This window comes from Petaurus breviceps, unplaced genomic scaffold (genome assembly GCF_028583685.1).
Source record: "Petaurus breviceps papuanus isolate PSGF00001 unplaced genomic scaffold, PetGlider_PUasm1.0 76, whole genome shotgun sequence".
Lineage (NCBI taxonomy): Eukaryota > Metazoa > Chordata > Mammalia > Diprotodontia > Petauridae > Petaurus > Petaurus breviceps.
In genome coordinates, this window is record NW_027186473.1 from 18592629 (window position 1) to 18615043 (window position 22415).

The window sequence follows — 22415 nt, forward strand, 5'->3', positions numbered from 1 at the left end:
CAATGAGAACTGGTAGACAAAGATCAAGCCTAGCCCTCTAGAAAATCTGGATTCAAGTCCCACATTTGACACATAGTTCAGCGTCCCTAGACAAGTGTCAGTGCTTCCCCCACCCCTCTAGAAATTCTCTGCCTCTAATTTGCTAATTTGCTTTGGCAAAGGGAGTAACCTCTTTGAGAATCCTCTGCACCAGCAAAATCAGTTTCCATTAAAAAATAAAAAGGAAATATAGATCTGTAATTTTTGACTTCACTATCAGGGTAAGCTATTTTGTCTACACTGACAGTACTAAAACATCCACATAAGTCAGTTTGTCTACAAAAACAGGCATAATAAATTATGTGGATATTCTCTAAAAGTATAAACTTCTACCAACACTTAGTTGCATATCGAATATTATACCCACAATAGTTACCATTGAACCTAGTGAGACTTTTTAGAGATATTAGAACTATTGGATTTTTAGCTGGAAATGATCTTAAAGATGGCCTAATCCAAACTCCTCTGGGTACAGAGGAAAACACTTAGGCCCAGAGGGGTGGAGTCACTTGCCCAAGGTCACAGAAGTGTGAAGCAGGAGAAACCTCTCTAGAAGCTGTCTTCTCAGCCCAATTCTGATGTTTTTCCCCACTATGGTTTTGTTAACCTGTAAACAATTACTACATTTTTCCCTAAGAACACATGAAAGTCATTCCATTTTGAAGAGCTTAAGGAGGTATGAAGTGACCCAGGTCAAAAACCAAGTAATTCTGAGCTCCCCTTTAGATCAGTAGCAGAATCAGCCTTTGCATAGTCCTTTAATTCCAGATTGGGTGAGATGGGGAGGCCTAGTCATTTAAAAAAATGGCATGGCATGAATTTGGGGGATCTGACTAACCTGCCTATCAGTTGAATACAAAGCAGTTATATTTATTTCATATAGCAATACGTCTGTTTCCTATAGAAGGCAACTTTTAGACAACTTAGAATTAACTAGAATTTTAGAATGAGAAGGGACCTTGAGGGTCATAGTCTACTTGCATTATTTTACAAATGAGGAAAGTAAGGTACCAGGAAGTTAAATTGTCCAAGGTCACAAGGCTACCTTGAAAAGCTTTCTATTGCAATTACTTTAAACTTAAAAAAATCTCTTAAATATTCTCTCTGAGAACCTGGCCTCTGAAATTAAAATGTCACTACCCCCCTTCTCGAATTCATAAAAAATACTATATAACATTTTCCTGCCCACCCAAACTGTTAGGAGAGTTGCAAACAGATTATTCTTAAACAAAGTTTCTTGTAAAAAGAGAAATGGTCCGAATTCAGGCAGCAGGCAGGATGACACGCCAAGACAAAACAAAATCGTAGAGATGAACACCAGACTACTGGGGAGAGATCCTCTCTCAGTTGTCTTGTTCTTCTACTTCGGGCTCTTCTCCAGCATCTCTCCTGTAAGGTTAAGATGGGGAGATGAAGAGATGGAGAGTGAAGGCAGGGAACCGTCTAGCCAAAGGGACTGTACCTTTTATATGGAAAAGAGAAAAGGAGAGGAGCCTGTTGGAGTTACTGCTGCTCTTTCCTCGTCTCTTCAGAGTTCCCCTCGTTTCCCATCTCAATGCGTTTGCAGAGCTGCTAGGTGGAGCCCGCGTCCACAGAGCCTGCTGATGGTCCAGATCCGGGTTTTCTCTGCTTCCTCTGATTCTCCCTCCCTCCCCTTCCCCCTAAGTCGCCCCCCCCCCCCCCCCCCCCCCGATTTTTCTGCGCTCTCGGCTCGCTGGCTAGCTCTCGATTCATTCTGCTTGGGCTCCGGCAGCCTTCGCCTCTCAAGGGCTGCACAGTCCCAGAGCTATAACGGAATACCCTGGCACTCGGTGAGGTGCCCCCTTCGTCTGCTCATCCTCTCAGCGCTTCTTCTCCCAGGACCGGGGATGCAGCTGCTGCCACTGGTTCTAGAGGGGGCTGCCTCTGGCTTTTCTTGGACTGCTTGCCTGTTCTGCTCCGGCAGCTGCTGCTGGCTGTGAATCGTCCCCCTCCCCTCTCTCCCTCCCTCACCCCTTTCTCTTCCTCCGTGAGTGTGTGAGCGTGTGTGCGTGTGTGTGTTACACGGTTTGATTTGGCAGGAGCTTGATTTGTGTGTGTGTGTGTGTGTGTGTGTGTGTGTGTGTGATCCTCGCTCGCTCTCCGTGAGTCGAAGAGGGGAAGGAGGAGGTGGAGGAGGAGGAGGAAGAAGAGAAGGAGGAGGAGGAGGCGGCGGTGGCTGGGAGAAGGGGGGTCGGGCAATGAAGCTCCCACATGCCCGCAGCTCCCTGGATCAGCCCGCAAGCTAAACAGCTACACCCCCCGGGCTCAGTCCTTTGCTCCGCCCGGAGCTTCAACACCTCGGCCGCTGCTTGGTCTGCGCTCCAACGCTTTGCACCCGGGAAGGAGTTTGCGTGGTCCTCTCCCCCATTCTCTGGGCAGGTTACTGGCGGGAGAGAGAAACCTTTGCTGGGAAAGAACAACAGGAGGAGGTGGTGGCTCTGGGGGAGAAGAAACCCTCCCTGCCCCCCTTGGCTCTCCCTACCTATTTCATCTCTTTCACTCCAAACCGAAAAGAGGAGGACGAGGAAGAAGAAGAAAAAGAAAAGAGAAAGGGGGGGGTGGAGTACGTGGAGGGGAGGGGGAACTGGCCATAAAGATCAGCTGGGGGGATGGTGGAAGATTTTTGGTCTCTTCAGCACCGTCTTCTCCTAAGCAGCGGCAGCGGCAGCGGCGGCAAGAGGAGGAGGAGAAGCAGCAGCAGCAGCAGCAGCAGCTCGTGCAATGACTGCCGCATATTAATAGCTGACGATTTGGTGTGGGCGCTGCTGCTGGAGACATAACCTTACTCTGAAGTTGGGCAACTGACTAGGAAATACATTTTTTTTTCTTTGCTCCTTTCCCCCTCTCCCTCTTGGTGTGTATATCAGTAAGGAAACAAAAAGGAAGAAAAGCCTTTCCCCCTCCTCTCCCTTCCCCCCTTGGTGGAGGTGGCTATGTAGCAGAACAAGAAGAGGGGGAAGGAGACACTTTTTTTTTTCTTATCCTTGCCTGGGTTCTCCACCCTTCTGCTACCCGCTCTCGAGCTTCGATTATTATTTTTGTTTTAGGGGGAGGAGGTTGTCTTTACTGTGGCAGGTCCATCTTTCCCCCCTGGGTTCCATGGCTGGATTGTGGGAGCAGCTTCTGGCTACAGGCTGTTGAGCAACTGATGGGACTATCTCAGGAACCGGAGGTTACAAAAGGTAATTTATTCTTCACACTCATCATAATAGTCATCGTAATAGATGAGGGCAGTCTGATGCGTTCGTCCCTCCGCCTGGTATCAGGGGCTGGCGGCGGCCGAGATGGTGCGGGGCATTACACACACGCACAGTATGATAATATGGAGAGGGGAGTGATGCCCTCCTGAAGGCTCAGTGCAAGATGCTAATACTGGGCTATTCAGTATATTTCCAGAAATTTGGTCATTTGAAGTAGGAGAGGGGTTGAAGGGAATAAGGAAGAAAAGAGTGCTGGCAGTTGCACACCCTTGAAAATATGGACGGTTTCCATTCCCCCCCACCCCCCCATTTACAGCCCTCTCCGCTGGGTTGAAACTAGGCGACGGTTTCTCTGTTCTTGGGAATTGTCCGGCTCAAGGAGGGCTAGGGTTAGTGGATATGGGAGGAAGGTAGGACAGGGTGATCAAGGTCTGAGAGGACGGAGGCATTGAGCTTCCTTTGTATCCTAGTCCCTCGAGGTCAAGAGCATTCATGCCGGCCCTATTTGGCTACTTCGGGACCTGCTTTAGGTAGCCCTCCACCCCACCCCCACCCCCGCCCACTCCCAGACAGTTGTTCCTAGACCTCTTCATGCCCCTTAGTTTGACTAAGTCATCCTCCCTACAATGCCCTCCAGCCTTGGTTCTGCCCGGCAGGCGTGAGAAAGGGAGCTACTTTCGTGGGTGGCATCAGCAAAGGGATGGGGAGCAGTGCTGGCATGAACTGGGGTCACTAGTGATGGCGGGGAGAGTTGGAAAGGTGAAGTGCGAAGGTGACTGTAACATGCTGGGTTATCCATGCTGGGTTACAGGTAGGTGAGTAGACACCTCTTTATGCCTGCAGAAGGGAAGGCTAGGGGCATTTGTCTTTTAGCTCCCTCCCCCACTTTTTTTCTATTCATGGGGTCCCATCAAGAGCCAGCTTTTGTTGCCCAGAGGGTCATACCGAGTCGACCTGGGGTAAGAGCCCGCAGAGGTCGGGCGCGCACTTGAGGATGAGTTGGGGGTGTTTGGTAGGTGGATGGCAAAGCTGCTGCTCCTTAGGCTGAACTGTCTTATCGAAATCGTCTCTGTTCAATTTAACTGGAAAATCAGGTTTGAAGAAGGAGGGAGAGCCGCGGGGGGTGGGGTGGGGGAGTAGTTTGGGTTGATTGAGGCAGCTCTCACCTTCTTGAGTTCTCCCCACATCACTAACCAGTCAGGGGCAATGTGCGCTGTTTCTCAGAGCAGAGCTGTTGGTGCTGCGCTTGAGACAGCTACCTAATTTTCCTTGATGAGAGGAGTCATCTCATCCAGAGATTTAAATAACTGAAACGAGCCTGTACCACCCTGGTTCTATTGATTCTCCTCCCCTCTTCTAGCCCCCTCCAAGAGCCCCACCCCCAATTAGCTGAAGGGTACTTGGTTTTATTCATTCCGGGAGAAACACTGAGAACTGTTCTCAGAACTCTTGGTGTGTGAGTAACCTCCGGGGTGCATAGTCTCCATCCCTGCCAGTGATGCGTGCCAGTTGTACTTAACGCACATTGTAAACAACAGTGCGTGCGTGCCTCTGTGTAACAATTGCAGTTACAGCCAAAACAACAGAGGTCTATTGTGTTGACTTTCCCTTTGCCTTACTCATTAGAAAGCATTAGCATTCTTGCTCTCCTGGCTTGCCTTTCCTTCAGGCTTTTTTTTTTTTTTTAAACTGGGGTTGGGGAGGGAGGGTGTGGAGACTGGGAAGAAAGGGGAAATTCTTTCTGTGTCTTCCTCTAAGTTACTATGTAGCAGACTAGTTTTAGTTTCTTCTTTACTCTCCCTAACCATTGGTTCAAGAAATTCACTGTGAAATTCTCAGAGATTTGGCAACTGCTTTTGGAATGCTTTGTTTTTGAGTCATTTTCACATGCAGTGTAGAAAGAGTTTAGCCAACTTTCTCTTGGTATCTTTCCAATCAGTGGTGAATGGGGTGGTCCTGTGACTCCCACTTTTTAGAACTGCCTCAGGATTTGGGATAGAATGGATTTGTTGGTCCTTTTCATAAGTGTCACCCAAAAGATTCTTTTAGAGAATACATGAAGTTAAAATAGATCTATTGTAAGAATCCAACCTTTATAAAAAGGTCCATTGTCTTTTTTTTTTTAAGCAAAGGCTGTAGGAAAAGCACAAAGACTTCATCTTGCACAAAGGCAAAATAAACATGCAATTATAAACTATTACTTTTCTCTGAGTAAATCGTTCTTAAATTCTTGTACCTGACAGAGATAGCAAAATCCCTTTGTTGTGGTTACAGTCAGGCAGCTCTGGGGTTTGTTGCAAGTATCCTTCTATTTAGAACTGAAAGTACAACACTGTTCTATGTGAGGGCATTTGGTTTCTAAGATACTAAAAAAGGAGATGATCCCAGATTGGATTCGTATACTGATCTCAGTTTCTAAGAGAGCTAAGATTGCAAAAAGGAAAATATTGAATCAATCGAAGCCAAATTTGATTAAATATGTCCTTTTAGTTATTAAAGGGACAACATGAATTCTTTTTAAACCAAATGATTTGGCTAATAGTTCCTTTGATAGATAATTGAGAAAGCTGTAATTATTGGAAGATAAGTGACAAAAAATTATTTGTAGGGAGGTGTTTTTTTTTTTCATAGCATATGTGTTAAGGCTGTACAGTTTGCTGGCAAGTTTGTATCTTATGTAGTACTTTTATTCTCATTCTAGAAGATTGATCCCAGTCATTCCCAGGCCTTACATTAGATTTGATCAGATCTGTTCTTTGTTTCCCAGCAGCATGTGTTTCCTAGCAGTCATACATTCCACAGGTTCTGATGTCATGAGAGCTGTGTCCATCTGTATTGTGCAGTCTTTAGTGGAAGGTGAATATTTCAGAAGTGCTTGAAATACATTCCTTAGCACCCCATAGCTGTTAAGTAATATACTCCGCTTTTTCCCATTTATATGGCTGATAGAATTATTTCCACGTAGTTCAGGAGGGGAAAAGTGATTCACTGGAAAGTGCAATATGAAAATTAGAAATTTTGAGATAGAGATATAAGACAGCATCAGGAATCCTTTGACTGAAGATTGATTTATCAGCACGTGATCTGTCTAATGACTAAATGCTTCTGATATCTCATTCCTGGATTGTATTGTGTATTTCTCATTCTACTGTGCACCTTGAGAGAGAGAGAGAGAGAGAGAGAGAGAGAGAGAGAGAGAGAGAGAGAGAGTCATTGTTTCTTGTGACTGAGAAAGGTAAAGAGTTTTTAATACTACTTTATTTAGCATATGTTTCTTGTGAACTTTTAGCTGGGGACATCATAAAGAAGAGAAAAAGATTAGAGGATCCAAAGAATTTAAGTTTGCCTAAATAGTCTGTCAAATAACCCAGTGGGAAACTGAACAGGTTCAATTCAGGCTAGTTAATTGTGGTCCCAAATTCTGGTGTTTGAATTTAAAAAGAAGTCTGTGCAGAAGTGATTAATGCTGTTATGATCTAACCCATCTTGACCCTAAGGACACACATACTTTCTTGTACATCCCAGCAAGAAAGCTATATTTGATTTCAAATTCATAGTTAAACTGGAATCATCAACAGAGGTTTTTCTGCAGCTTCAATCCAGTACGGAGCAGTTTTATTTGTAGGGAAAGAGTCCTAGTTCTATCAGTTTTACAGCTGGAAATTTTCTCCTTTGATTTCTCAGATTTGCATTGCATTGCAAATGTGTTTGTGTATATAGGGAGAGCCCTAACAGATGAAGAGATTTACTTGTAATTTAGCATTCAAATAATTTGAGGGAGTGGGTTATATTTGAATTACTATTGTTTTGTGTCTCCTGTTTTCCTAAGTTTTATTTTTTTAATATCTCCATTTTATAATAAAATATACAAACATGAATTTTGTGCCCTGTTGTTTTTCTCAGTTTTCTTAGTTTCTTGTTTAATGGAGTTATTGTAGAGTGAGATGAAAATGTAATTTTTTCATTCACTGAGAGTGGCTGATGTAGGTTTTGATTTTAATGTTGATGTTTATTGGCCTGCTTGACAAAGTAGTGTAATATATATTACATATATGCCCTAAGGGGCTCAGTATTCTTGATTTTTATTCATAGACCATTCTACCAGCTATGACACCTCATTGTAGACAAAGAAATCTCAGTGTAATCAAAAGTAACTCTATTATTTTTGAATAATTAATTAAAGCTAATAGTTAAAATATATTTTGTGGGAATATTCCTTAAAAGTCAAGTTGCTAAAATTTTTTTTCTTGTAGCTGGTCATCTAGCTCTGTGTTATATTACAGTTTAAGAAAAGACACTCTGAAAATTTGCCATTTCCAGATATGGTATCCTGGCCACTTCATAGCCCTGTGCTCAAACTAAGCAATAGTATCAGTGATAATTGGTTTTTATCCCAAGGTGCTGACATATATACATTTTAGAAGAATTTAGCATTCTGTTCACAATATTATAGCATTCAGGGTGAAAAGCTATTTATAGTAATCTGGTTTGTTTGGAAAAGCTCCCTCTAGAAAAGAAAATAATGCAATCTGCTTGATTGCCCAATGTAGTCCCATGAACCACCTCTGGGGGGGGGGGTAGATATTTTAGCATAATCTTCTCATCAGTAAAACCTTTTGTCATTCATTGTCATTTTCAATCTGACTAAGATTCTTGACTTATTGTATGAATGGGTCCAAAGTGCAGTAGACTATATATAATGATTTCGAGATATCATATCTTCTAGTGGAAATTCATAATGTCTGAAATTTAAGACTCTTCCCATATCAACTTCAGTCTTCAAAGCATATTAAGTGTCATCACACTTTTGAAAATGACAATTTAAGGCTCATAAGAGTAGTTATGTAAAAATTTGTAGAGTCTGAGAGTAGAAAGATCTGGAGTGACATGACCTGCTTGTCTACTTACTACCCTATGTGACTTTGGATAAGTAATTTCAATTTTGGGGCCTCAGTTTTCTTATCTGTTCTATGAGAAGATTTAACCAGATGATGTTTTAGGGTACTGTCCAGTTCTGAATCCAATAAGCTTATATGTTACTTTAAAAAAAAAGGGTAGTTTTCTTAACTAGATTTAATGAAAGCTATAAAATGCTACCTTAACTAGCACAGTTATGGGCAGCTGGAAGAGTAGTGGTACAATCTGTCTACTTTTATCTTTGAGAAAATGAGTATTTGCATAGTAGAAGGAGACAGTCAGATTTGTTATTGTATTTACTTTTCCTTCCTAACAACTCTTTTTAGTGAGTTGCCCAAAAGAATAACTTCAGTTTTCTAGGTTGCTATTTAGTGGATGAAAACATGGATGCTGTATAAAGTATATTATTAAAACATTGTTGAATGTAATCTAAATGAAAGGCTTTATACTTCCATAAGACTAATATAGGAATGATTATATTTGTCATAGAAAGAAATGAATCATTCGACCTACAATAATATTTTGAATACATGCTATATGCCAGGTACTGTGCTATGTGTTAGAAGCTAAGGATGAAAAGAAAAAAAAAAGCAATTCTTTTGAGGGTGGGCATGTTGTATTGTGTCAGTTGTAATTTTATGTTAATTCCTAATGAAGACTAACTTTCAGAAACTATAATTGAATATTTCTATATCTGGGTAGCAAACTAAAAGATCCAATGAAGTTTTATCTTTTGGCAAATGTCTGAACAGCTCAACTGGTCATTCTCATTGGAAGGAAAATGCAATTATTTTAATTAAAATGCCAGAAAATCAGTGGTATTTAAACTCTAGTGTCTATGTGTAGTGTGATATTCACTGTAGAAATAAGTATGGCTATACTAGGTAATTTTACCTGATGTCAAACTCTTGAGTGTGAGTTACTGCATTTTGGGTGCCATTTTAATAACTTTTTGAAGCTGCGCTCCAGAGTCCTCCATTCACCAAATATACCAGCTTCCTTTGACTAACACATCTTATTTTGGCCCAAGTCTTTCATGATAAAGTCAGAGTTGAAATTCATCTTTTCTAGTAACTTATTTTGGTTAATCATGCCTTTATGTCTCAGAAATTTTATTATACAATAACTCTCCCAAATCAGGTATTGTTTTGCATTATAATGTCTATAAAATGTCAGTAAGTGACAGTTGTTAAGAACAAATTCTGACTTTTTTTCACTTGAAAACTCTTAGGTTGCAGCAGGAATTCAAATAGAAAAATTTAGAATTTAAAGTTGGAAAAGTACTTAGAGGCTAATTGAATCCCATCCTCTTTTCACAGACAAGGTAACTGAGATGAGGTTACACAGTTATTAAATGACTAAAGTGGTACTTGAACCCAAATCTTCTAACTACAAGTCTAATGTTTTATGTACTATATTAGGCTTCCTCTCACTTGGTACTTTATAAAAATCACGAATATTTCTATAAAAGATTAAGGGAGACTTTATGTGTACATGCTCATGCATGTGTGTATGCACAAACATACACTTACATACACACAATATGTATGTTTTTCTTTTTTAAACCTCTGCAGGAAATAGGTATTTTTTATTTTGTTGACATAATATCCTGCTATTAATTTCCTACCCCAAATAATCATCTTGATGTGGAAATATTATTGATAATTGCCAAATACTAAGTCTAAAGACTGATTTAAAATGGGATATGAAGTACAAAGAACAACTTAACTACAAAAATATTTTACATTCAAGTCAATTATTTTCCCACATGGAATCATCAACTATATATATATATATATATATATATATATATACATACATACATACTATCTCAGAATTTTCTAATGACAAATTTATGAAGTCAAAAATAATCTTTTAAAAGATTTCATACTTTAAGACTAATAACCCAAAAGTTGCAGTCCACACTTGTATTATTGCTGTAAATGTCAAGATGTTTTAAGGCTCTATGATGTTGAAGGGGCCAAAAAAAAGTCTTTTAAAATATTATAATAGCAATGCTGGTGAAACTAATGAGTGTTTGGAGTATACACACATATGTGTATATATATTATATATAAAGGTAAATATGTAGCAGTGTGTGTGTGTGTGTGTGTGTGTGTGTGTGTGTGTGTGTGTAGTAACTTCTATGTGAGTGATAGACTCAAAACATTTAGCCTAAGGAAGTAACAGTTTAGGTCCAACAACATAGTAAATGTGTTTAAAAGTGACCTGTAAATTAATACCAGTATATGGGTAGAATCTTTGGAAAATATTCAAGATTTGGTATTTGAGAAGATACCACAAGTAGTAAGCCAAGTAACAACTACACTATTCTGTTTAATCAGTTTGTATTGCTGTTTACAAGTCCTGCAGAGCCAGAGTGTGTTACTATTCAGTACGGCTTCAGAAGCTCAGCATTAGCTTAAGCCTATGAGAATAGGGGAAGGACTCAAGCCCAGTTTTTGATGTTCTGCATGGGTGGGTAACCTGAATACTAAAATGCATTCCATTGACAGCTGACCCTGTAAGAGGTTTTTCAATGGTCCCCTGTTTTTTCCTTTTCCTTTCCTCAAAGTTCTTCTAAATACAGAGTGGGGGGATGGGGTGGAGGGGGATGAGGCCAGGGAAGAAACAGGAAAAAAAACCCCACAACAAATCAATACCCCAGATCCTATTATTTTTGGTCATCTTTTTAAATACATCTCATTTACAAGACAAAACTCAATGCTTTCTTAGATCTACTAACTTCTTTTCACAATTTTAGTACAATTGATATGTCAGTGATTGATACTTATGACATCCAACATAATTTATAGTTTCTCACCAATATATTAAAATTAAAAAAAAGAATATGTTGAGATATAATTTACTTTCGTATCATACATCAGGGACATGAATACTTGTGTGCTTTTCCCTTTCATAAAGATTTTAAATATTCTGGTTGCATTATTCTAATGGCTTTTATGGCAAAATTCTAGGCTATGATTGCATGGTACTTGGAAGACTACCCATGGTAAATATACAGTTTCCTTTCAGGAGAATAATAGACAAATCAGAATTTTAGTATAAAACTTCTCCGGGTGTGTCACTTTCATCAGCCATCAATAAATATATTTAACAGTGAAATGGTGATTTTCTATTTTCATTCAGGATGACATCTTTCCTGAATTTAGAGACAACACTAATAAGGATTTATATTACTAGAGCAAACTTGTACATTGTCATTTGTTACTTCTAACAAAAAAAATCGAGTTAAGAAAATAGTATGCTTATAAAATCACTGAAAATATTCTCCTGAGAAAATGTATCTTCCTATTTTCATTGCAGATGTGGAGGTGGGAAGGACAATCAGTGTGGAATATTGCAGGTACTTTCACATAAAATCTCGTGAGGACATATTTGGAAATGAATATATTAGGGAACTCCCAGACAAAGAAACTCCCTCTATTAGGTCAACATCTTCTCCACAATCCAAAATCTTAGAGAATTTCCTAGAACTTGGTTAAGTGACTTACCCATGGTTATACAGCCAATATGAGTGGCAAGACTTGAACTCATGTTTTCCTATATCTGAGACTTAGTTCTGTCCATGAAACTATCTTATAATAAGATATTTTTGAAATAAGGAAATGTACTCACATATCTATTGCCATCTATTCTCTGTATATTAAATACTTTACTCTTGCTATTGTCCATATTAAAAATGAAAATTGGGCTTTTGATGGATATACCTTCATTCTGGTAGTTTCCATCTTAAAGAGACCTCAAAGGATATTTGTGTTTATATGTGTGCTGTTTAACATTTTTTAAATATAGAAAACCTTGACAAAGTTGTAAATGACATGCTTATAAAGTTTGCAAATGACACAAATCTGTAAAGGATAAAAAAAAAACCTTAATGGATACCAGAAGCAATGTCCAAAAAAAAAATCTCTAAAGATCAGAGTATTGGACTGAATTAAATAAAATGAAATTCATTCAGGATAAATATAGTCTTACATTTGGAGTTAAAAACAACTTCATATTTATAAGATGGGGAAGACTCTTTAAACCTCAAGTTCTTTATGGAAAAGGTCAGGGTGGTGGTGTTTGTTGTTGTTTTAAGTTCATCTTGAATGAGTAGTGCAATGTGGCAGCCCTGAAAGCTAATGCTAAAGCTAATCCAGGGCCTCTATTAAAGTGCCATAGCTTCCAGGAATAAAGAGGATCCTTCTTGTATTCTGCCTTGGTTGTACAATACTGAGTATTATTTTCAATCTGAAGCACCACAGTTTGGCTGATAAGCTGGAGAATGTCCAGAGGAAAATCAACAGGATGGTGTTTTAAGACCTTGACTCAGTTTCATATCAGGATGGGTAGGAAGAACTTAGAATGTTTAGCCTCAAGATAAGACTGAAGCAAGATAGCTGTGCCATCTTCAGATATTTAAGGGCTGACATGTGGGAAAATAATCAGATTTATTCTGCTTCATCTCAGAAGGCAAAGCTAGGAGAAATAATGGGTGAAGGTTCCAGAGAGACCCATTTAGGTTTGTGATCAGGAAAACTTTCCAGCAACTGGATTTATTCCAAAGTTTAATGAACTCCTGTGGAAGTTTTCTTCCCCTTTGGCCAGTTTAACCATTCTTCAGATTTGTTATAGTGGGGATGGCTTTTTAAGCATGAGTTGAAATTGCTGAGGTTTCTTTCAATGGGAAAAGGTTTAAGAATCTTTGATGTTACTGTGACTGTAGGTTTTAAGATCTAGAAGACATTTTGAAGATCACTTAATTCAGGGACTATTGACCATTTTTTGTATCATAGAAACAAAATGAATGCAGCACTTTCTCAGAGCCTAGCATGTGTTAGGCATTTAATAAATACTAGTTAACAAAGTTGACTGATTTGGGCAGTTTAGTTACACCTTTAGATCCTTCAGAATAATGTTTTAAAATGTGTAAAATTAAATGAACAGGATTACAAAGGAAAACAAATATTTCAAAATAAAAATATTGTTTCCTCTCATCAGTGTTCACATACCTCCTGAAATCTATTCATTAACCCTGATTAAGAACTCTTAATTCAATCTAGACTCCTCATTTTTCAGAAAAGGAAACTGAAGACAAGGGAGTTAAGTGAATTGTCCCAGATTGCATAGAGAGTAAAGAAGAGGACCAGAATCTACCTTCATACTCTGATTGTAACTTTAGTGCCCTTTCCATTATATTAAGCTGCCACTTTGGATACAGAAAATTTCATAGAATTTTGTCATTATATAATGGAGATTAATTTACTCAGGAACATCAATTGTATATTCCTTATGAGAACTTCAAGATGGCAGTTCAATCTGCTCAGTTACTAATATTGTACAAAAGAACCATTTCTAGGATCCATAGATACATGCAGGGTATTCAAATATTTTTTTCTCCCTCCATGTTTTACATAATGTTGATACTTGGTACATTTGAAGAAAATGGTTTATTTGAGATGCAATTTTACAAATTGATGCAATTTTTTATCTTGTAAACTGCATTGTAGGGTATGTTTTTCCATTACTGTATGTAATAGTAAGGGAAATTTGAAGGCCTTCCCTGCTTTGAAGATAGACCCTCCCCCCAATAGACTGAATGTAGTCACATGGAGCCTGTGGTAGGAGGAGTTTGCTGAAGGGTAGAGCAGAGCCCACAGGAAGCTGGGAGTCAGAGCAGCTAGACTGGAGGGAGGAGATGATGCATTAGAGGGAGACAGTTAGACTTGTGAGTAAATGTTGGTTTGTGGGAAAGCTTAAAGATGGTGTGGCTCTTTGAGCTGTTGTGGCTTATTAACTTCCTTGCTACTATGATAGAATCAACTTACTAGTTTGGGGATTTGGCTTTCTGGCGTCTGAATAAATGTTATGCTTCTGTCTTATATATGGAGAGTCTGTTATAGTTTGTGATTCAACACTATACAGGCATATTTATAGTAATCATTGGTGCTGTGAATATTGCATTGGAGCTACATTGTATTTGAGGGGAAATGTCAGATTGAGAGTAACAGTTCCCTTTAAGTTTGGTACTAAGTCCATCTAAATAGTATTAAAGACAGCTTAAAAGAGTACCTAATGGTTAACAGACTCCCTAATTAGCAGAACTACCATGTGCAGTTGACCTTGCCTATTGATATAAACCCCTGAAGAAGAAAGAGTACTAAAAATTAGTATGCTGTCAACATTGCATTTTTTATTATTTGACATTATTAAGCAAACTTAGAATGTCTTTCTTTTTTTGGAGCATTTGATTAAATGTGTGATCTTATCTTGGTAAAATAGCCTGCTGGGCTGCAGACAGTAGTGTTCAGAAATGAAATTTGTTTAGAGACTCTGAACAGACATTTATTCAATGAGACCTTTCTTGAATAATAGATGATAGTAAGATAGAACTGCAGTGTACTGTCTGTGTCTTTCTTCTGTGCACAAAGCGGGTGTTGAGATAGAGGAAGAGAAAAGATAACTTAAGTGCAAGAGCAAAAGTGTAGAATGCCCATGCAAAGAAATCAGCCTGTTTGTAACAGAAAAAAGGAGTTCATTCTCTGCTCCTCTGTTAGTTCTGTTTCAGTATGATTTGAAGGGACTCTACTAGTGGTTCACAAACTGATATATCCCAGGGGATGGAGAACGGTGTGATGATCTTGTTACTTGCTGTTTTTCTCTCTATCCTCTTCTACTGTCTGAGACTAACATCAATGATTCTGGAAACTCAGTCTCTCAAACTAGATTTTACCACTTGTGCAGTATCTTTGCCTTCTTTGCCTCTTCAGGGAGAGCACGGGAACCCCTGGAGCTGGCTGTAAATGTTGATTCGAAGTACCTGATGGTAGACTCCATTAACACCATGCACTTCTTGGTAGCTCTGCTTCAGCTTGGCATAGCAATGCCAACAATTGGGAGTTGTTGCAATCTGTTTCAGGTGCAGAACAGATCCGGTTTGGTTTTTGTTGCTGTTATTTTTACAGTTTGATTTACAAAGAGTCAGAATCTGATGATACCTTACAGATTTCAGTGCAACTCAACTTTTGAAATTCATCAACTTGTCAGTTCCCACTTATAATGACATGAAGGTTTATAAAATCACTTCTATTTCTTATTCATTTGAACAGTATTTCAGATAATTTAGCTAAGCTTATTACAATTTGAAAACATTTATTAATGCTCTACTCTAATGCCTTATTATGGACTAGGCGTGGATCTTGGCTCTCAAAGGTTATGGCAGCAGAGCACAACTGAGGCAGGTCTGTTTAAGCCAAGAATGCTTAAAGTAAGGGCCCCCTGATGAATTCTGTCTTTTGTCTGCTGATGAGCCTACAGAATTTTTGAGAACTTTATCACCAGAGGGTTACCCATCAGGTAATGACTCTTTTTGCTCACAGAAACTCAGTAAGATGTCTGCTGAGGTGTAGAGAGGTATTTATGTCTGAATCTGTGAAAGGAGCATCCATAATGATGAAATCAAAGATCCTTTCAGCATTAAAAATATGGCTCTGATGATGCTGTGGACCCTTCAGGGCAGTAAATAAATGAACAAATAGGCTCACAGAATTTGATCTGGAAGGCACCTCAGAGATTTCTTTGTTTATTCACCTGTTTTGTCACATGCCATCAATAGAACTATTGTACCATCTAGTCAAATACCTATTACTGTAATCCTTGGGTCTCATTTCTCTCATACTATTTTCTAGAAGTATTTTGGACAGGTCCAATCTTTGTGTAGAACCATTTCTCTTACTGTTGATAGTAGTCATTCCTTAAACAGAATCAGAAGCTGAGATGGATATGGGACCAGTTGACCTCAAACTCTTTTTTAAAGCTACTTGGCTTTGCAGTTTTTATTTCTACTTATATTTGAATATATAGGTCTTATCATATTCTGGACTTGAAGTTCAATTTTTCTTTTAAAAAGCAAACAATAGGGCTGGGTGCAGTGCCATATACTTCTAATTTCCTCTCCTGGGAAAGCTAAATCTCGTGGATCTATTGAGTTCAGGATTTGTTAGCTGCAAAAACCAACTGGGCATCTGTACTAATTCCAGCACTGATATGATGAGCGTCTTAGAGCCAGAGGCCACCAGCCTGCTAAGTGGTCCAAGTTGAAAATGGAGTGGTTTAATACTTCTGTGCTGATGAGAGACAGAGAGACAGAGAGAGAGAGAGAGAGGCAGAGACAGAGAGACAGAGGAAGACAGAGACAGAGAGGAAGGAAGGAGGGAGGGAAGGAAGGAAGGAAGGAAGGAAGGAAGGAAGGAAGGAAGGAAGGAAGGAAGGAAGGAAGGAAAGAAAGAAATAGATGATAATGAGAAATGAGATTGAAAGTAAGACCTGTTTCTGAAAGAACTGGGCAGTTTCAAATTTCCCTGTCATGCTCACTTTCTGCTTTCGACTCTATTGTTGAGAATGCAGGAGGAGCTTGTCAAGTAAGTTGATTCAAAGGACTAACCTAAAGGCAACCTAGTTTCTTTCAAACTTCTTATGGATCAAGGGGATGATTCATCATTTAGCTTTCCCTTATAGGGAAAAAAATAGAAAGTGAAAATAGAGAGACCTAGATGCCAATAAAACAAATAATTAAAGCAGGTGCTATCAATCAAGAGAAATGTCAACAAAGCAAGTAACTCAAGCAGAGTAATGCATCTCTGAATATTGTTAATAAAATTGAAAGCAAGATTTGCTGAGAATAAACTAGGCACTCAAGGATTTTTCCATAGCAAATTTTAATGTGATCCTGGGATGTCTGAAAAGAACACAACCTAACCAATGTGTGGTGCACATTTGTGTTTGTGTGTGTGTGTTCCTGTATTGTCAGTCTGAGTTTATTGGTGAATTTTATTTCACCGATGAGTCTAAAACTGCACATTAACTTTAATGAATGACCATGGCTGTTGCCCTAGGTCAGTAGGGAGTTAGGGACTCAGAATATTGGATTTAAAGAGAGATTCTGAGTTCAGATCTCAGCAAGCCACTGCTAGTTGTGTATTACTGAACACCAGAAATTCTGTTCCACTTGTTTCATTACAGGAAAATGGCAATTCTAACACTTGTTAGATCTATCTCATAGGTCTTTTCTGAAGTAACCCATAAACCCACAAACACATGAACTAATAGTTATTGCAAGGTTTTTGATAACATTTGTTCTAGATTTTAAAGGTATAATTTTAAAGAATAAGAGACATTTCTTAAGGTATTAAGTATATTCTTGATTTGCTTTGTTTTGGTACATTCCCAATAAGGGTATAGTGTTCAGGTATTTAATGCTTGTTGAATAAATGATTGAATGAGTATGACTTTAGAAGGAACCAACTAATGGAAAGTAGTTTTTGAAGTTGTTACATAGTGAACCTAATTTGGAATTGAAAATTGCCCTATATTTGATAAAATGTCAGAGTTTGGAAAACATAGATAAGGTTGCCATTCTGTCCACTCATTTTGCTTATGAGAGAACTGAGGCTTACAGAAATTTAATAACTCACCCAAGGCCTTCTAGTTAGCATTTTAACTTGCTTCATATAAAATAACTTTTAAGTCTGACCAGAAAAGTAGGAAGACTTCATGACGATGCATTTATAGTAATAGTATTCAAATGGAATGTCAAGGGATAAAATTAAATTGGAAGTATCACCAGACTAAACTAGCCATACTTATCATTTACTCTCATCCTTAAATACTTGACTTAATTAAGAGCATAGTTAGATAACATTGTGATAGATATTTCTTGTGAAGACTTGGGAGGAAGAAAGATATCATTTTACTTAAGAAATAAGAGGTATTGGCCATTACCTCTTTTTTTCTCATCCTTAGGTAAAAATAGGAGTGATTAAAGTTTCTGTTCTCATTTCTCTTTGGGAATTAAGCCTAAATTTAGTTCCAAAAGAAAACAAATTCAAGATAAGGAACACTTAACTTTGTCTTCACAACACTGTTACTTTCATATCATAATTAGCCTACCCTCAACATGTCCCAGCATGCATATAGTAGACAGGTTCAGACTAAATAACCTGAAGTAATAGAGAATGCTCACCCATATCTCCCCCACCTTACTTATCAGTGAAGGATACTCTAGGCTGTTTCCATAGTTTCTGCAGTTCCAAAAAGCCACTTTGAAAATACATTGCCTCATTGTAACCTTACATGGATTCTGACAATGGAAGAAAATTGAAAAGAATAGGGAAGTTGTGTTGACATTTTCCCAGTAGAAACAGCAAACTTCAATTTTTCAGGTTAGGGAGTATTGTAGAGAATGGTTAGCTTCCATTTTTTTTTCAGTGTTTATTATCAATGCCAACAATTTAATCCTCAGACCAAATCTAAGGGGACTCAAACTATCCTCTGACCAATAAGGACAGCATTTAGAAACATTGCACATTTCAGAAAAGGAGAACTCTTGATATATTTGAGCTAATGTTAAAAAGTAGGATGTTTGGATATGTGAGGTGGGCCAGTAGGGGTGAGGGGACTGACATTCCTTGAAACCTTGTTTTCTTTGATACTTAGGGGACATCTTCCTGCTACCAACCCTTGAAACCTCCCTTTGAGCTTCCTAGAACCATTGATTCCAGTGTGTCTTGTGACCTAGAAGAACATGCTTGCAACACGGAAAGTTTTACCTTAGGAACAACCAAATTGATATTCTTAAAATTCATATTTGATCATGTCACTTCCATACTAAAAAAAAATCTTTGGTGGCCTCCTATATTTTCTAGGATAAAGAACAAAATCTTCAGTCTAGCATTTAATGCCTTTTACAGTATGCTTTCTACCCAGTCTTTTGAGTATTATTTCATAGCATTCCTGTTCATGTCCTTGGCACTAGTTAAAATGGCTTTTGAGTTATTCTCTGTAGAAAACAGTCCATCTGCCTCTAGCCTCTGTGCCTTTTCAGAGGTAGTACCTTCTTTTCATGACTACCTTTTAGAATCCCTGATTTGTTTAAAAGTGCAAATCAAATGTTATCTCATACAGAGGTGTCTTCTCCATCCTGTCCCCCTCCCGTAATTGTTAATGTTCTCTTAGTCTTCAAATTCCTTTTAAAAAATTATGTACTGTAAATGAATGGGTACCCTACTCCACCCCTACCCCCCCTTTTAATGGCTGGGTCTTCCTATCTTGCCCAGGCTGGAACTACAGGAGCCATTCAGGGTCCTTAACCCAACCACTCAGCACAGCCTCTTTTATCTGTTTCATTTCCAGTCTGGGCTCATTTAACATTCCTTCATCAACCTAGGAGTGCCACCTGTTTCCTTCTCCCAGAGGTTTACAATAATAATGCCTCACAGTATAAAGTGCAGCTCACCTGAGCTCAAAAGAACTGGCACCCTGCTTAATAGTTGGAATTACAAGCCTGCCCTCCACTTTTGGACAGAAAAAAATTATTTTATTAATTACTTTGTGCCGGGCACTGTGCTAAGGTCTCGGTATGCAAATACAGAAATGAGAGTCTCTTTCCTTAAAAAGTTTAAATCCTAATAGAGAGATATGATACAGATGTGGGAGTGGTAGCCAAGGCAAGGAATATATAGGGAGTCCCAGGCATATTAAGTTGATTCTCAGGGAAGTCAGTTGGCATGTTCTTTTTGAGGAAGAGTATGTTAGTGATGATTTATTGATTTAGTCCTAGAACAAGATGTAGTAGAAGGAAGGGGAGAGCGGTGGGCCCATGGAGGCAGGGCAAATGGCAAGGTTTATGGTGTGATCAATTTGATATAATGTAAAGCATGGTCTGCTCTGATTGCCTGTCACTGTCTAGATAGGTCTAGGCACATGAGCACACTCATTGACTCACCAGTGAAAATGGCTCTATTGAAGATGGACGTTTCAGAGGTAAGAATATACTCCTTTAGGGATTGAGGGATCTCTTTTTCCCTTGACAGTGCATGCTGGTTCTTTTGTTATAAAAAAGCAGGAAAGGGGCAGGGTGGATGATAAGGTGACCAGAAGAAACAAATGGATGGGACTTGAAGCCTGATGTTGTATTTGTTAACATTTTGTATTTACTTCTCTTTACTTATTGTATCTTCCTCCCCCAGTATACAAGTTCTGCAACTGCAGGGACTGTTGCAAATTTGTTTTTGTATTCCCAGGACTAAGAACTGTGCCTTTCCCATAGTGAATATTTATAAATTGAATTACACTGAATTGAAGTGTTATGGCCTTAAAGGAATGTCAGTGAACAGGGATACACTAATTCCTCTGGACAAAACAGTTCTATTTAAGGTGCTGTCATCATTTGTCAAGTTGCAAAGCAGCTTTTTTTTTGCCTGTGCCACCAATATCAAAACTAATTACTTGAGTTACCTTTTACTTCTCAGTGTATGTACAGTTTTATAATAACCCACATTTTATTTTAATGTGAAACCAATTATTTGAAATAAACAAAATGATGGTCATTTTTATTTTGTTACAGAGCAAAATTTGACTCAATTTAATTTAGATAATAAAATCATAGACAATGAAGAGAAATAGTAATTAATGACTGGCTTGACCTTGACAGAATGTCACATATGAGTCTATCTTTATTTTAAGAAATATTTGTTGAATTGCAGTAAAAATAAATTGAATTGGATTAAGAAATGGGCCCCTGATGAAGCTGTTCCCACTGTAGTGCTGTGAGCTCTGTAGCAAAAATCAGTTTTATACTTGGAAGGTATCAAACCATTCTCTAGGGGCCAGCAATGCACTTCTAATTTTCTTTTTTATCTGTATGATAAGTTTGTACTACATGCAACATAAAATTCAGATAGCGATTGAAAATTCATTCAGATCTTTCAAAATGGTTATGACCTCAAAGATCTTTCACCTTTGGCTAGTCTGTTATTTACAACTATACATTGCTGACTTTAAATTCAAAAAGGTTCATATCTTGAATGTGTAATAAAAAGACAATGATAGTCATTTTTTCTTCTAACATTATGACAGTGTATATATATATATATCTTAAATGACAAATGCAAAAAGTCCCATGGTGTTTTATTTATGTTTGACAGCTCAAGATGTATTTTTACTTCTATGCCTTCCTTTAGTCTTTTGAATATTTCATTTTCTCCCAGGATGCCTCATTTTAATGTAGGAATAGTTAAAATTTAAAAACATGTGAGAAACATTGGAAATTTAACACTTCATGCATTGTGTATGAATTTTAACATAGCATTAAAAAATCTTTATATCAAAAGCTCTTGTAATCAGAAAAAATGGTTTAATACATCCCATTTAAATGATTTGCTATTATTTTGTAAACCCACTGCTATTCTTTAGTGAGAGATAGAAGATGAAGGTTTTATACAATAACAGCACTTTTTTCTTGGCACTTCAGAAGTATCTTCTGCTTTAGCTATATACTCATGGATTTCATTGTGCCTTAGAACTGAAGAAGCCTTAGGAAGCTGGTCTGTCAATACTTTCATTTTACAGCTGAGAAAAGTGAAGGGAGTAAAAAGCAGTCGGTCTTTCAGTCACTCATCAAGCCTTCATCATACACTTACAATGTGCCAGACACTTGCTAAGCATTGGTAATACAAAGAAAGATTGAAAAAATTATACTTCTGTCAAAGATTTAACATTTGAATGCAGGTGAAACTATGCAAATAACTGTATATACAAGATAGAGAAAAGGGAAGTAGTTTGCCCAATGTCACACAACTAGTACTGAAACCAAATTATTTTGAATTTGAATCCAGGACTCTTCCCATTACATAATATCTCCACTCTCCCCTTCCCCCCAATCTCAGATATTACTAGCATTTGCATTGTTGCTTTAACTCTTCTCCTGCTGTGGATTGCTATCATTTTCCCATTAATTATTACTTCATGAACACCACTGCTATCTCTTGCATCTCTGGCTCACAATGAAAGGAATTATTAGTTAGCAATTTGTGCAATAACAATAAAGATATGAACACTGGCATGCATTGTCAGATTTGAATGTTTACAGAATCGTTTCCTGGTAACTTAATCTCAGTATATAAATCTGTAAAATGTTTCAAATTTGACATCTTTCAAGCTAAGATCTCTTGAGTATTTGATTCTGTAGTCTCCCTCTTTTCACTGCTGAAATACTGAATCCTTTCAACATGATCTTTAGAATTTGGGTGAAAATTATTCCTTTGAAAAGAACATAAATACATATCATGGCTCTCACAAGAGGAATATTGTAGTAGAATAGAGGGGGGAAAAAAACAAAACTTTTACCTAAGAGTCTAACCATGATCATTTCTGGTGTGTATATACACATGTATT

At 38.2% G+C, this 22415-nt stretch overlaps 1 protein-coding gene across 7 annotated transcripts in view; it reads left to right on the top strand.

Annotated features, from left to right (window-relative positions):
• The first annotated feature begins 1730 nt into the window (after positions 1-1730).
• The window catches only part of ADGRL3 (adhesion G protein-coupled receptor L3), a 1002012-nt gene continuing 981327 nt past the window's right edge, over positions 1731-22415 (top strand). For all 7 annotated transcript variants that reach the window (XM_069105304.1, XM_069105298.1, XM_069105300.1 and 4 more), the window contains exon 1: positions 1731-3242. The gene's annotated coding sequence lies outside the window, so the exon portion shown is untranslated. The remainder of the gene's footprint in view (positions 3243-22415) is intronic.